Here is a 13,050-nt window from a genome sequence, read left to right as displayed (position 1 = left end):
TTTTTTTTTTACTTACACCAAGCAAGATTACAGTGAAAAAATTCCAAAAACACTGCGACTTAATTATTCTAGATGCAAGTTACATTCCAACAACCAAACTACTTGTGAAATTTAATAAGGTGCTCAGAGTTCCACACTCGGGCGACTAATCGACCAGAAAGAGTCTCTAACTTATAGGTACCTGGCTGAACCATTGCAGAGACCCTGTAGGGTCCTTCCCACTTCTTGGCAAATTTTCCGTGATCAGTCGGCTTGCTAGCTTCCCTCCGCCGTAGGACCAGATCTCCTACTTGGAAATATCGTGGGTTCACTCGACCGTCATGGGCTACTTTGGCATTCCTCTGATATTCTATTAACCTTCGAGCTGCCATGTCCCTTTTTTCGTCTATGAAATTGAGTTCCGTACCTTGCATCTCATCATTCACTTCCGGATCGTAATTTCTTTCCCGGGTGGTAGGGAGCCATGCTTCAATCGGGACTCTTACCTCGAATCCATATGTCAGCGAGAAAGGTGTCTCATTCGTTGCCCGACGCGGGGTGGTTCGATATGTCCAAAGAACATATGAAAGCTCATCAACCCAGCCTCGACCTGCAGTTTGCAACTTCTTTTTCAATCCATCCAAGATCGTCCGGTTGGTGTTCTCCACTTGACCATTTGATTGTGGGTATGCTACGGCCACTCGGGTATGCTTTATGCCCAAATGAGCCATGAAGTTCTTAAACGGTCGGCTGTCAAATTGTGTCCCGTTGTCTGTGATCAATTGAACAGGTACCCCGAAGCGAGTAATCACATTTTTCCAAAGAAACTTTTGACACTGTTGAGAAGTGATGGTTGCCAACGCTTTTGCTTCCACCCACTTGGTGAAGTAGTCGATCGCCACTATCACATACTTTTTGCGTCCGGCTGCCATCGGGAATGCTCCGATCAGATCCACACCCCACCTTGCAAAAGGTATTACTTCGCTGACCGGTTGATAGTAGGTGGCCGGTCGACCGGGTAACTTATGAAATTCTTGACAAGTGGCGCATCGTCGAACGTACTGCTCGCAATCCAGGTTGATCGAAGGCCAATAGTAACCCATCAGAATGATCTTTTGCGCGAGTGTTCTTGGTCCTTGATGGGCAGAACAGATCCCTTCATGAACTTCTTCCATCACTACTTTCGCCTCGTCGCTAGTTAAGCACCGGAGCAGCGGTCCGCCATATGATCTTTTGTAGAGCCTATCATCAACCAATTGAAAACGTGGTGCCCTTAACTTAACTTTCTTTGCCCGGGAAGAGTCGTCCGGTAGAGTGCCGTTGGCGATGTAATTCTTCAAGTCGTACATCCAATCTGGCTCGCCTATCTCAACCGGTCTGACTTCTATGACATCAATGCTTGGCGCTCCAATTTCTTCAATACGTGCAATCTTGGACACGTATTCAGGAGCTTCTTGAGTCAGCTTGGAGAGCATGTCAGCGTCCGTGTTCTCCATCCTTGATACTTGGATCAGCTCGTATTTTTTGAATTGTTGCAACAATTCGAGCGCAATATCCTTGTACTGTATCATTCGATCTTCCTTTGCATCGATCGTGCTGGATAGCTGTCCGATTATCAACCGGGAGTCTGACCGTGCCCTTAACCGTTCGGCCTTCATCTGCTTGGCCAGTCGCAACCCGCCTATGAGTGCCTCGTATTCTGCTTCGTTGTTGGTAGGTTGAAATTTGAAAATCAAGGCTTGATAAATCTTGAAGCCTTCGGGTGATGTGAGCACAATTCCACCCCCACATCCCTTCTTACTTGACGACCCATCAGTAGAAACTTCCCACCATGGTTCTTCTAGGGCAGTCGGTCGGTCAGGTTCCGGATCGCGTGCGGTGCATTCGACGATGAAGTCAGCCAATGCTTGACCCTTGATGGCAGGACGGGGCTTATACTCAATCGCGAACTGGGTGAGCATCATGGCCCATTTGATCAATCGTCCTGATGATGTTGGATTCCTGAGGATCGTTCCCAACGGTTGATCGGTTAACACTACTATCGGGTGAGCTTGGAAGTAAGCTGCAAGTCTTCTGGCCGTCACCCAGAGCGCCAACGCGGTCTTCTCAAATTTTGTGTACCTCAGCTCTGCTCCTTGAAGAGCTTTGCTCACGTAGTAAATCGGCTTCTGAATTCCCTTAGCTTCTTCGCGGACAAGCACGGAACTGACCGCTCGGTCGGACACGGCCAAATAAACGAATAAGACCTCATCTTTCTCCGGCTTCGAGAGGACTGGTGCGGAGCTCAAGTATACCTTCAGACCTTCAAAAGCCGATTGACAAGCCGGTGTCCACTCAAAGCCATTTGATTTTTTCAGAATCTGAAAGAACGGCAGAGACTTTTCGGCTGACTTGGATAGGAAACGGCTAAGCGCTGCTAGTCGACCAGTCAGTCGCTGAACATCCTTGACCGATCGGGGGGGTTGCATCTCCATTATCGCTCTGACCTTCTCGGGATTTGGCTCAATCCCCCGCCTCGTCATCATGAACCCCAAGAATTTTCCCGTCTGAACAGCAAAGGTACACTTACTTGGGTTCAGACGCAAGTTGAAAGTTTCCATCACCTTGAACGCCCGGGCAAGATCAGTAGGATGAGTTTCTTTTAATCGACTCTTGATGAGCATGTCATCCACATATGCTTCCATAGTTGATCCGAGCAAACCTTTAAACAATTTGTTCACCATCCGTTGGTATGTGGCTCCAGAGTTCCGCAAACCAAACGCCATTACCACGTAGCAAAACACTCCGTCCGGAGTGATGAAAGCAGTCTTCTCTTCATCTTCCTTGCTCATGAAGATTTGATGGTATCCTTTGAAGGCGTCCATGAAACTCAACAGCTCACACCCAGCCGTTTCATCAACCATCTGGTCAGGATTTGGTAGGGGATATGGATCCTTCGGGCAAGCTTTGTTCAAATCAGTGTAGTCAACACACATTCTCCATGTTGGCGGTTTAGGCGCGAGGACTACATTGGCTAACCACTCCGGGTAGAGGACCTCTCGGATGTGCCCTACCGACAAGAGGGTGGCGGTCTCCTTTTTCACGAATTCTCTCCTTTCGCTTGACAGGTGCCTTTTCTTTTGCTTGACTGGTTTCGAACCTGGTTGAATTGATAAGCGGTGGCAAATGACAGACCGATCAACCCCGGGCATGTCTTCAGGTCCCCAAGCAAAAACGTCTTTGTACTCCTGCAACACTCCGATGATGTCCTCACGTAGGTCTGCAGGGAGTCCCCGACCGATTTTAACCACCCTTTCTGGTCGGTCGGAGTCAAGTACTATCTCTTCCAATTCTGAGGCAGGTTGCGGTTTTTCCCTCTCTTCTCCGCGATCTACCTGCTGGGATATGGTGTGAATCCTGCCTTCCTCCCGGTCTGACTGTTTGACTGCTCGCACGTAGCACTGTCGAGCAGCACGTTGGTCTCCTCGAACCACTCCAACCCCATTGGGTGTATGAAACTTCATGCACAAGTGGTTCATGGATATAATAGCAGCTGCGCGAGTGATACCTGGTCGCCCAAGTATGGCGTTGTGAACACACTTCAATTTCACTACCACAAAGTCCATGGTAGTCTTCAATATGTTTGGTTGGCTGCCCAACTCCACATTCAAGCTGATGACTCCCTCTGCTTCTATGGAGTCACCGGTGAAACCCGACAACGGGGTCCGAATGGGGGTTAACTGATCGGTGGACAGACCCAATCGAGCAAAGACATCAAAATATAAGATGTTCACCGAGCTCCCCGTGTCAACCAGCACCCGCTGGACATCCGTTCCGTTGACATCTAGCGTGATGACGAGTGGATCATTTTGGGCTTCCCCATGGAATGGTAGATCATCGTCAGTGAAAAGTATTGGTTCTGTACGCTTTCTCTTCTCTCGAGGTTCCGAATGAATCGTCCCAACGTATAAGTTTCTCGCCCATTGCTTCCTTTGTCGTGAAGAGTCGCCTCCTTCAGGGCCCCCGTAGATGACGTGGATCACTGGTTTCTTTCCGACCGCCTTCTCATCAGCTAACCTGGGTGGGACGAATGCCTCGTCGTGCCTTTCGGGATTCCTTTTCATCACATTCCTTTCCGTTTTTCTTTGATTTCTATCCTCCTTCATCACAAATTGCCTCAACTCTCCCTTCTGAATGAGTTGTTCAATGAGCATGCGCAAGGCCATGCACTCCGAAGTATTGTGTCCCTTGACTCTGTGGAAAGCACAATACTTTCTCTTGTCCTCCCCCTCGGGTATCGGCTCCGGTGGGTGGATCAAATTGCATTGCTCGGAAAACTGCAAGACTTCCACCAGGGGTCTGTTCAACGGAGTGAAACATGGTACATCTTCTGGTCGATTGTATTGTTTGACGTGTCTGAACGGTGGTTTATTTTTCCTTTGATCGTGGCCTCTGTCCCGATTGACCGGCTGCTCATCGCGTCTCTTTGCCATGTTAGCTTCGGTGGCATCTGCATGATGCTTGGCTCTGGTGATGGCATCCTCATAAGTTCGGGGGGGATTAACTATGAGGTCGTAGTAGAGCGTCCCGGAACAAAGTGATGCAAGGAAAGCTTGGATTGCCACCCGGTCCTCCATCGGTTCAACCTCATCAACCTCACGTTCCCATCTGAATAGGAAAGTAGACAACGGTTCTCCCACAGCTTGGTTTACCTTGTTCAGGCAAGTGTAAGATTTCTTTCTCGATTTACTTGCAGCGAAACGCTTTACAAACTTATCGGCCAACTGACCAAAATTTCTGATCGACCCCTGCTCCAAACCCTTGAACCATTCGGCCGCCTTACCGACTAAGGTAGCGAAGAAAGCTCTACAAATGACTGCATCGCTTACTCCCAACATCAACATGTTGCCATAGTACATGTCGACATGCTCTTGCGGGTCGTGCCTTCCGGAATAAGTGTGAGCCAGCGGGATTTGGAGGTCCTGCGGATAGTGGGCACTCATGATGTCGTCCGTAAAGGGGGTGGCAACCAGCGAGCATGATGGTTCTTTTCCCGCGCCGACTCTCTCGCGAAGCTCTTGTTGTAAACGATCTATTCTTTCCTGCATCCTGGCCATTTGGAGTCGGGGACTATCCTCCTCATCGAGTTGCCTCTCTTCCCTAACCGGTTGATCGCCTACTCGATTGGTCTGCCGATCACTCACCCGACCGACAGGTCGGACCCTTCTGCCAGCTAAATGGGCGTCCCCATGTTGTGCACTCCCAGTGCTGCTTTCCTCTACAGTCATTTGGGGTCTTTGTCTCGCGTGTTCATTGTTATTTTGGGGCCCCAACCGAGATCTAACGCTATTCCGGATGCGATCAAAAGCGCTCCTACGTTGAATGGGGTCATACCGATGTCCCTCTCGATTGGACCTCCGTGTGCGATCCGTAGATTGGACTTCCTCCAAGTTACGATCTTGAGGTTGGGGGTGCGACTGTTGCCTCTGGGAAGGTCGGGGCGCCTGTTGTTCCACGGCAGGGATTTGAGGAATTGCAAGCATTTGGGGAGTGGGTGATACAACATAGTATCCGGGAGTTCCCGGCCACGGTTGGTATACCGGAGTCAATCCTTGTTGTGGAGTCCCTTGCAACGGGTTCCCCCCAAGTGCACCTGGTGGTGGAGTCAGCATTTGGCCAGTTGGGGGCAACATGGCATATGTCACTGGAATTTGAAAGCTCGTTTGCCTTGCATGTCCGCCTGCATTCGGGTTGACCGGTTGGGTAGGTCGTGCATCTTGCCTCTGGTTGGATGTCAACTCGTTCATTAGGCTCCTGGATCGTTCCAATTGCCGACGTAGATCATCTTCAGGGAGTGTTTCAACTACATTGTCAGGGTGAGGTCCGACCAACCGAGTCGGGCTCCCCCTACGCGCATGAGTTTGGCTCAAACTTTTCCTACTGTTCGTCATCTTAAGATGGATAATAGTGTGAAGAAAGAAAAGATAAAGGGATAGAACAGAGTGACTCGTTCAATCCCCACAGACGGCGCCAATGATAGCGTAAATGTAAACGGGGTCTACGATTACGCTACGGATACGTGTGTTACGTGTAGTGAAGAATGTCGCTCGGCCGGTCAGACGGTCGGTCTACCGGTCAACGACTGAGCGGTTCGAAGCTATATCGCTCTACGGGTGACGAACAGTGATAAAGAGTAAGCAGGAGAAAGACAATCGGCAAATCGCAAGTGTATTAGTGTAGTACTGATGAGTCCCCCCTCCAGTGAGGGGAATGACCCCTATTTATACAAAGTGGATTCACTATGCACATGGTGTCTGATATGCAAGTGGAGGACATATGGGCTGTCACTCCGCAAAATGCGCATCGGTTTGCTCGAAGTGGTTGAGTTGCTCGAGGTGATGAAAACACGGATCCCCTGTTCCGAAAAGTTGTCGGTCGTCACATCAAGCAACTGTTGCGCTCGTGAGCCTCCAATCCACAAGGTGTGTTGCTTCCGATCATGCGGCCGACGAACCGGGCGACCGTCGACGGACCGTTGGGTGACCGTTGACGGACAGGTTGGGTGACCGACGGACAGGTGATTTACGGACCGACTAGTACATGTGCATATTTACCCATCACTAGTGTACATAATTTATCTGTGTAATTTGTATGCTATTACACAAGAACAAAATTTATTTAGTGTACATTATTGAATAACAATTGTAGCCTTATTAATCTCCCTAGCTCGTCACAAAAAAAAAGATGGTACATCCATCGTCCCTTATGATAAAAACATGATAAGACATTGCATGCTTATATTTCTCATATATTTTATTTACAATTAATTTTGTGTAAGATATATAATGTATAATTTTTTATAACAAAATTGTTAATATTTTTATAGATCCATAAAAAAAATATTACAGTGAGATAATATTACACAAGTTTTTATGCTTTACTTAACATGATACTTGTATATTGTGTATTACATGATATATGACTAATTCAATCAAATTTTTGAATTGTACGTACAATTAGTTTTTTTTTTTTAGGTGGGATGAGAAAATCTACAGTTATTGTTCGAAGGGTCCACGTAATAAATTTTGCTTATGTGTAATAGCCCACAAATTACATAGAAGATTAGATGTAAATTGCATTAGAAGACTTTGTATGTGTATGTAATGAACTCAACTGGAAAAGTGTCCGTTAACAAAATCAAACTTATCTTTTCAAAAAAAAAAAATCAACTTATAATTTTTTAATACGAGATAGAATTATGCTTCACTCACTCAATTATTATCTCAAGCCCATTATTCTTTTAGTTGAGAGTGCATGCAGTCCAATGATGGAATGTGAATGCAAAATATTTAGACAAAATAGGAAACATCCACTTGTCGGCTTGTTCTTCGTGTTAGCGTGTCAAACTACTTGTTCCTCATTTTCTACCCAAAATATCACCTCAATTGTGGTCACTATGAGGCTTACACTTTGCACATAGCCCCACCACCTTTTTCCATTATTATTTTTAATTTCTTTCCCTTCTTCATTGGACTTCTAGAATATATATATATATATATATATATATATATATATATATATATATATATATATATTAAGTTATTAACTTTTTGGTACATTTAATAAGTCAAATTAATATAATTAATTTATGGGTCACACTTGTGTGAGACCGTCTCACGGATCCTTATTCGTGAGACGGGTCGGATCAGGTCAAAACACCATGCAAATGTCATACTTATATGCTCAAATATAACACTAATCAAGAATACAATTTTTGCTACTTATAAGAGAAAAGTAATACATTTTCCATAATAACTAATGTTGACAAGTGTCATTTACTTATAAGGGCAAACATAATACTTTTGAGGAAAAAAGTAATACTTTTAAATCGAAATGTAAAAGTATTGTATTTTCCCTTAAAAGTATTACATTTACCCCTATAAGTAACAAAAATTTTATTCCTAATTAGTATTACATTTGAGCATATAAGTATGACATGTGTGCATATAAGTGTTACATTTACATCTTGACCCGATCCGTCTCATGGTGAGACGGTCTCACACAAGTTTTTGCCTTAGCCTTAATTTATTATTTCATATGTTATACATACAATGTATATCTTGCAAGTATAATTGCATTTAGAAGCGATTTGATAGCAATAAAAAGTTTAAACGTTTTTGTTAATTTGAAATGTGATAAAGTTATTAATACGTTTGATGGTCACTTTGACATGGAAAAGTGAAAATATATCAAATTACTTTTATTTATTATCCGCTATTACCTATTATCCTTTTTATGTGGCATTTGGTTTTAAAAATAAAAATAAAGAGAGTAGATTATAATTCTAACCATTTGGCTAGTCCCTTATAACTTAGTGTGCTGACCGTTGGAACGGATGATTAGGCTTCTGAATATCAGCGGGAGGAATACCTTTGGGCAACAAAAAAAGAATATAATTCTAACACATATAATAAGAATATTATTATATTAGTTGGTTCACAAGGGGAGTAAACACAAATTATAAAAGAAACCATATATATTTTGTGTTTGGTTGGACCATGGAATAGAAAAGTAATATGGAGTATCATTTAAATAACCAAAATATTCATATATATTCAAAATAAAACACATACAAATATATATACATACTTCATAGACACCCAACAACAAAGAGAACCCTCTGCACATATAATAATAAACAAATACGGGGAAAGAGGATCACCCTGTCTGATGCCACAGGTGGGGATTACCTGACCAATATTTTTTCCATTAACCAGAAAGTTGTAGGAGACTGTGGTCACACATAGCATAACAAGATTTACCCATTCAACCGCAAAGCCCAGAGCCAGTAGCATCTTACAGAGAAAAGACAACTCCATACAATCATATTTTTTTTAGCCATATCTAGCTTGAGAGCACCCCATCCAACCACTCCGCAGTGTTTCCTATTTAGATAATGACCAACCTCTGCGGCAATAAGGATGTTATCAGTAATTAATCTATTAGGGATAAAAATACTCTGAGAGTTTGAAATTACCTCCCCTAGCAGAGGCTTCATCCTGTTAGCCATCATCTTAGCCATGATCTTATAGATCACGTTACACAAGGCAATAAGCCGAAAATCATACACCATCTCTGGGCAATTCTTCTTCAGTATGAGCACAACATTGGTGTCATTGAGTCCGTCCGGAAAGGCACCCTCATTAAGACAATTAATCACAAAAGATGAAACGTCACTCCCTACCGCATCCCAAAAATGCTGAAAAAACAATGGGTTCAATCCATTAGACCCTGGGCTTTATCAAGAAACATAGAAAACAAAGCAACCCTCACTTCCTTTGGTTCGAACGGCCTAAGGAGTTCAACGTTTTGTCCTTACGAGACACGTGACACAATGGAGGCAGTAAAAGAGTACGTCCACAGATGAAGAAGAAATATTTGAAGCAAAATATCATGAAAATAATCTAATACAACAGACTTCAAATCATCCCCCTCCACCCACACACCAGACTCATTCTTTAATCTAGACAGAGAATTTTTCTTCTTACGAGCATAAGCATACCTGTGAAAAAACATTGTATTAGCATCAGCACCCCGCAACCAGTGTTGCTTTGCCCTTTGCCTCTAGAAAACATTCTTCTGAGCCTCCAACTGACACAACTCATCTTCTATACGCTGGTATTCTGTTAAGGAGGTGGGATCCATGAGCCCTCTCAGACGCAACTGATCTTTGAATAAGTTCTTGATCTTTTCACAAAACTTATGGAAATGGTCACCACCCCAGCTGTTTAGCCTCTCACCACAATACTGTAAGCACCCGAGCAAACCTCTCACCCTACCATCGTGTCACGCCTTCTACACTTGCATTCTATAGCCCTCATCTAATAACCAAGCCATCTCAAACTTGAAGGCCCTACGTGCACCCCCATACCTCAGCCGATCCTCCTTGATCCCCAAAAAGATAGCCGAATGATCAGAAGAACGGGTGAGAATATTAGTGACACATGCAGCCGGAAGAAAACTGCACTAGTTTGCCCTTGCGAGCACCTTATTCAGCATCTCTTCCATCCAATCCATAGTACCCTTCCCCCTCTCCCAGGTAAACTGGTAGCCCGTCATGGCCAGCTGGACCAACCCACAATCATCAATAGCATCCTCAAAACCGCGTAGGAGACTATCAGGGTGAGGGTTCCCCCCACGCTTCTCATGCTAAAAAGGAGGTCATTAAAATCACCTAGGACCACCCAAGGAAGAGTGGACCTGCCAGCTAGAGACCTTAAGAGATCCCATGAATCACTCCTTCGACTCCGCTCAGGAAAACCATAGAAATCAGTCAACCTCCAATCCCCCACCCCTGTTAAAGACACCTCCACGTCCACATGATTCTTTGAATAACTCAATAGTCTAGCCGTGTTGTTCTTTCTCCACAACAAAGCCAAACCACCACTCAAACCAACACTATCCACATAAAACAATCCTTTGAAGCCAAGCTTAACACGGAGACTCTCTGCATGTATCTGTCCCACCTTGGTCTCCATGAGGAAAACAAAATCGGGCTTCTTACGAGACACAAGGTCTACCACTTCGTGAACTGCACGTCGATTGCCCAAGCCACGACAGTTCCAACTCAAAGTACTCATGATGACGGGCAGGTCTGGGAATCAGAGCCCGCCACATGCAAGTTTTTTGAAGCCTCAAGGATAGTAACATCCCCACATCCACTCTCCTGCCTCCGCCCACCGCTGAACCCACCCTCACGCTTGCGTTCAGACACAGCCACCACACCCATCTCAGCTTCCTGCCTCTCGACCGGAACCAAAGCAACAGAAGAACTACTATGACCACCATCCTCGGCCCCCGACCCTCTATCTAGGTGCGACGAGCCACTAACCGGCATTAACCAGCTCTTACCCACATCTCTCGGCCCACTACTCCCTCCAGCTCGCAAGTCAGCCCCGAACGGGTACTGGTCTACCGGAATCACAGCCTCCCTCGCCTTCAGGCAAAATTTATAAGAATGTCCCAAGAAGCCACAGAAAAAAACAAAAGTTGTGAAGTCATTCATACTTAAAGGTGTCCTAACAGCATGTCTTGTCCCGCTTCAAGAGCTGCATGTTATATAAATATACCACTCGTACACAATTTATTTTGGCCCAATATTTTAACTGTTTACTTTAATTTTGGATGACTGAAATTTATTTAAAATTTTGATAATTTTTTATTTACCTTTAAAAATTGATCAATTAAGTTATTATGTTATAATATTTATATTATAATAATTTTAATCATGGAAATAAACTATATTTAATTATTTAATTTATATATTTTGACTTTTTATTATAATGAAAAGTAATTTGTATTCATACCTAATGAAGCAATTGCAAAATTTTAAAATGTGCACTAGCTATAAGGTAGATTGTGAAATTGTGGTAATTAAAATAATAGAACAAATAATGAATGCAATTAATCTCCAATTGATTTACTCTAAATCATTACCATTGCTACATTACACCTCAAAAAATACTCAATATTTAATTCAATATAAAAATCATATAGTTTATTACACTTTTTAAAAAAAAATAAAATTGTCAAAGGTAGTAGTGTGAACCTTTCTAATGTCAAAGTATTTGGATTGCATTACGTGAAATTTATTTACTACAACGTATGACGTTACACTTCTAAAGACGACAACACATTTAGAACAATCCAATAACTAAATTTAATCCTTTAAATTAAAGACTATGTGACAACATTTGATTAAATCCTTTTAAGTAGATTCATTTTTATTTGGTAATGAGGAAAAGCCGAAGCCACTATCCTAAGATGTGCATTAGGTAAACCTTGCTCTTATGTAATACTAGTTATCATATGCGCGTTGCGCGATTAAACTAATGCCTAATGCTTATTTTTAAATTAGTGTTTCTTAATTGGTTAAAGTAGTCATATAATAATGTGAGACAAAAAAATGCTAAATTAATAAAAATCAAAGAAATAGTATTGATGCTTATATATTTTAATAAAACATAATGAAATTGTAAATAGCTAAATTGCAACTAAAATAAGTAGAAACAAATGACGTGTCATCATTGTCACTTGTTTGGACACCGGTCCGACCATTTAAAATCCATGTGTAATTGTATTTGTGACCAAGTACTTTATAGTTCGTCCGGACAGGTTTGACAATGACATTTGAGATGATGTACCATTTGTTGTTTGCAAAGGGATATCATGCATTTCAATTTTATTATATCAAACACTATTGATTGAACTCGAGTTTCTTACATTTAGATACAACATTTACAATGATGTTGGTGGTTAGATACAGCATTTACAATGATGTTGGTGGTGAATGAGAGCATCTTCATAATAATAATAATACTAATAATGATAAAAATAAAATAAATAATAATAATAAAGAGAGAAAAATTTTACTCTTTACTTACTGTTTCATCCTCAAGTACAATGAGCATATACTTTTTCTCAGGTGTTCCAATAGCGTTCTTTTGGTTCGTTTTTCTTAATGACAAGAATTGTACAACTCCAACGCACAGTTTGTGTGTCAATATCAATTAACTTTACTGCATTTTTCATTACTAATATCCCTGTGTCATGGAAAATATGTTCATAAAGGATGTTATGAAATAATATAATGGGAACCACAACATAAATTCAAAAACCATAGATTAGGGAGTTAGGAGTAACTAAAATGTGTAGATTATAAGGGGAATATAATGAGAACCACAACATTACATACAAGGATACAAGTATTAATGAACAGATTATACAATAGATATATTTACATAACGATATTGAAGTTATACTAATTAATGAGTATATACCATCATTGATTTTTTAAAAAAATATTGTAATCATTATGAGTACAAATACAAATAATAGAATTAGCATGATAATATTTTGACAATCATACCCTATAGAATGTCAAGTAGATGGTGTGTTACAGAATATGTTAGGTTTAGTTTTGGGTGAATACCAGTGAGAAGGGGAGCGATTTATATACTGTTGTTTTGGGTAGAATAATGGTTTAGTTAGGAATCTATACAAAATTGTATTATAGAATCTTATTAAGACTTC

Source organism: Ipomoea triloba, chromosome 9 (assembly GCF_003576645.1).
Source record: "Ipomoea triloba cultivar NCNSP0323 chromosome 9, ASM357664v1".
Lineage (NCBI taxonomy): Eukaryota > Viridiplantae > Streptophyta > Magnoliopsida > Solanales > Convolvulaceae > Ipomoea > Ipomoea triloba.
Note: the sequence above shows the minus strand (reverse complement) of the source record.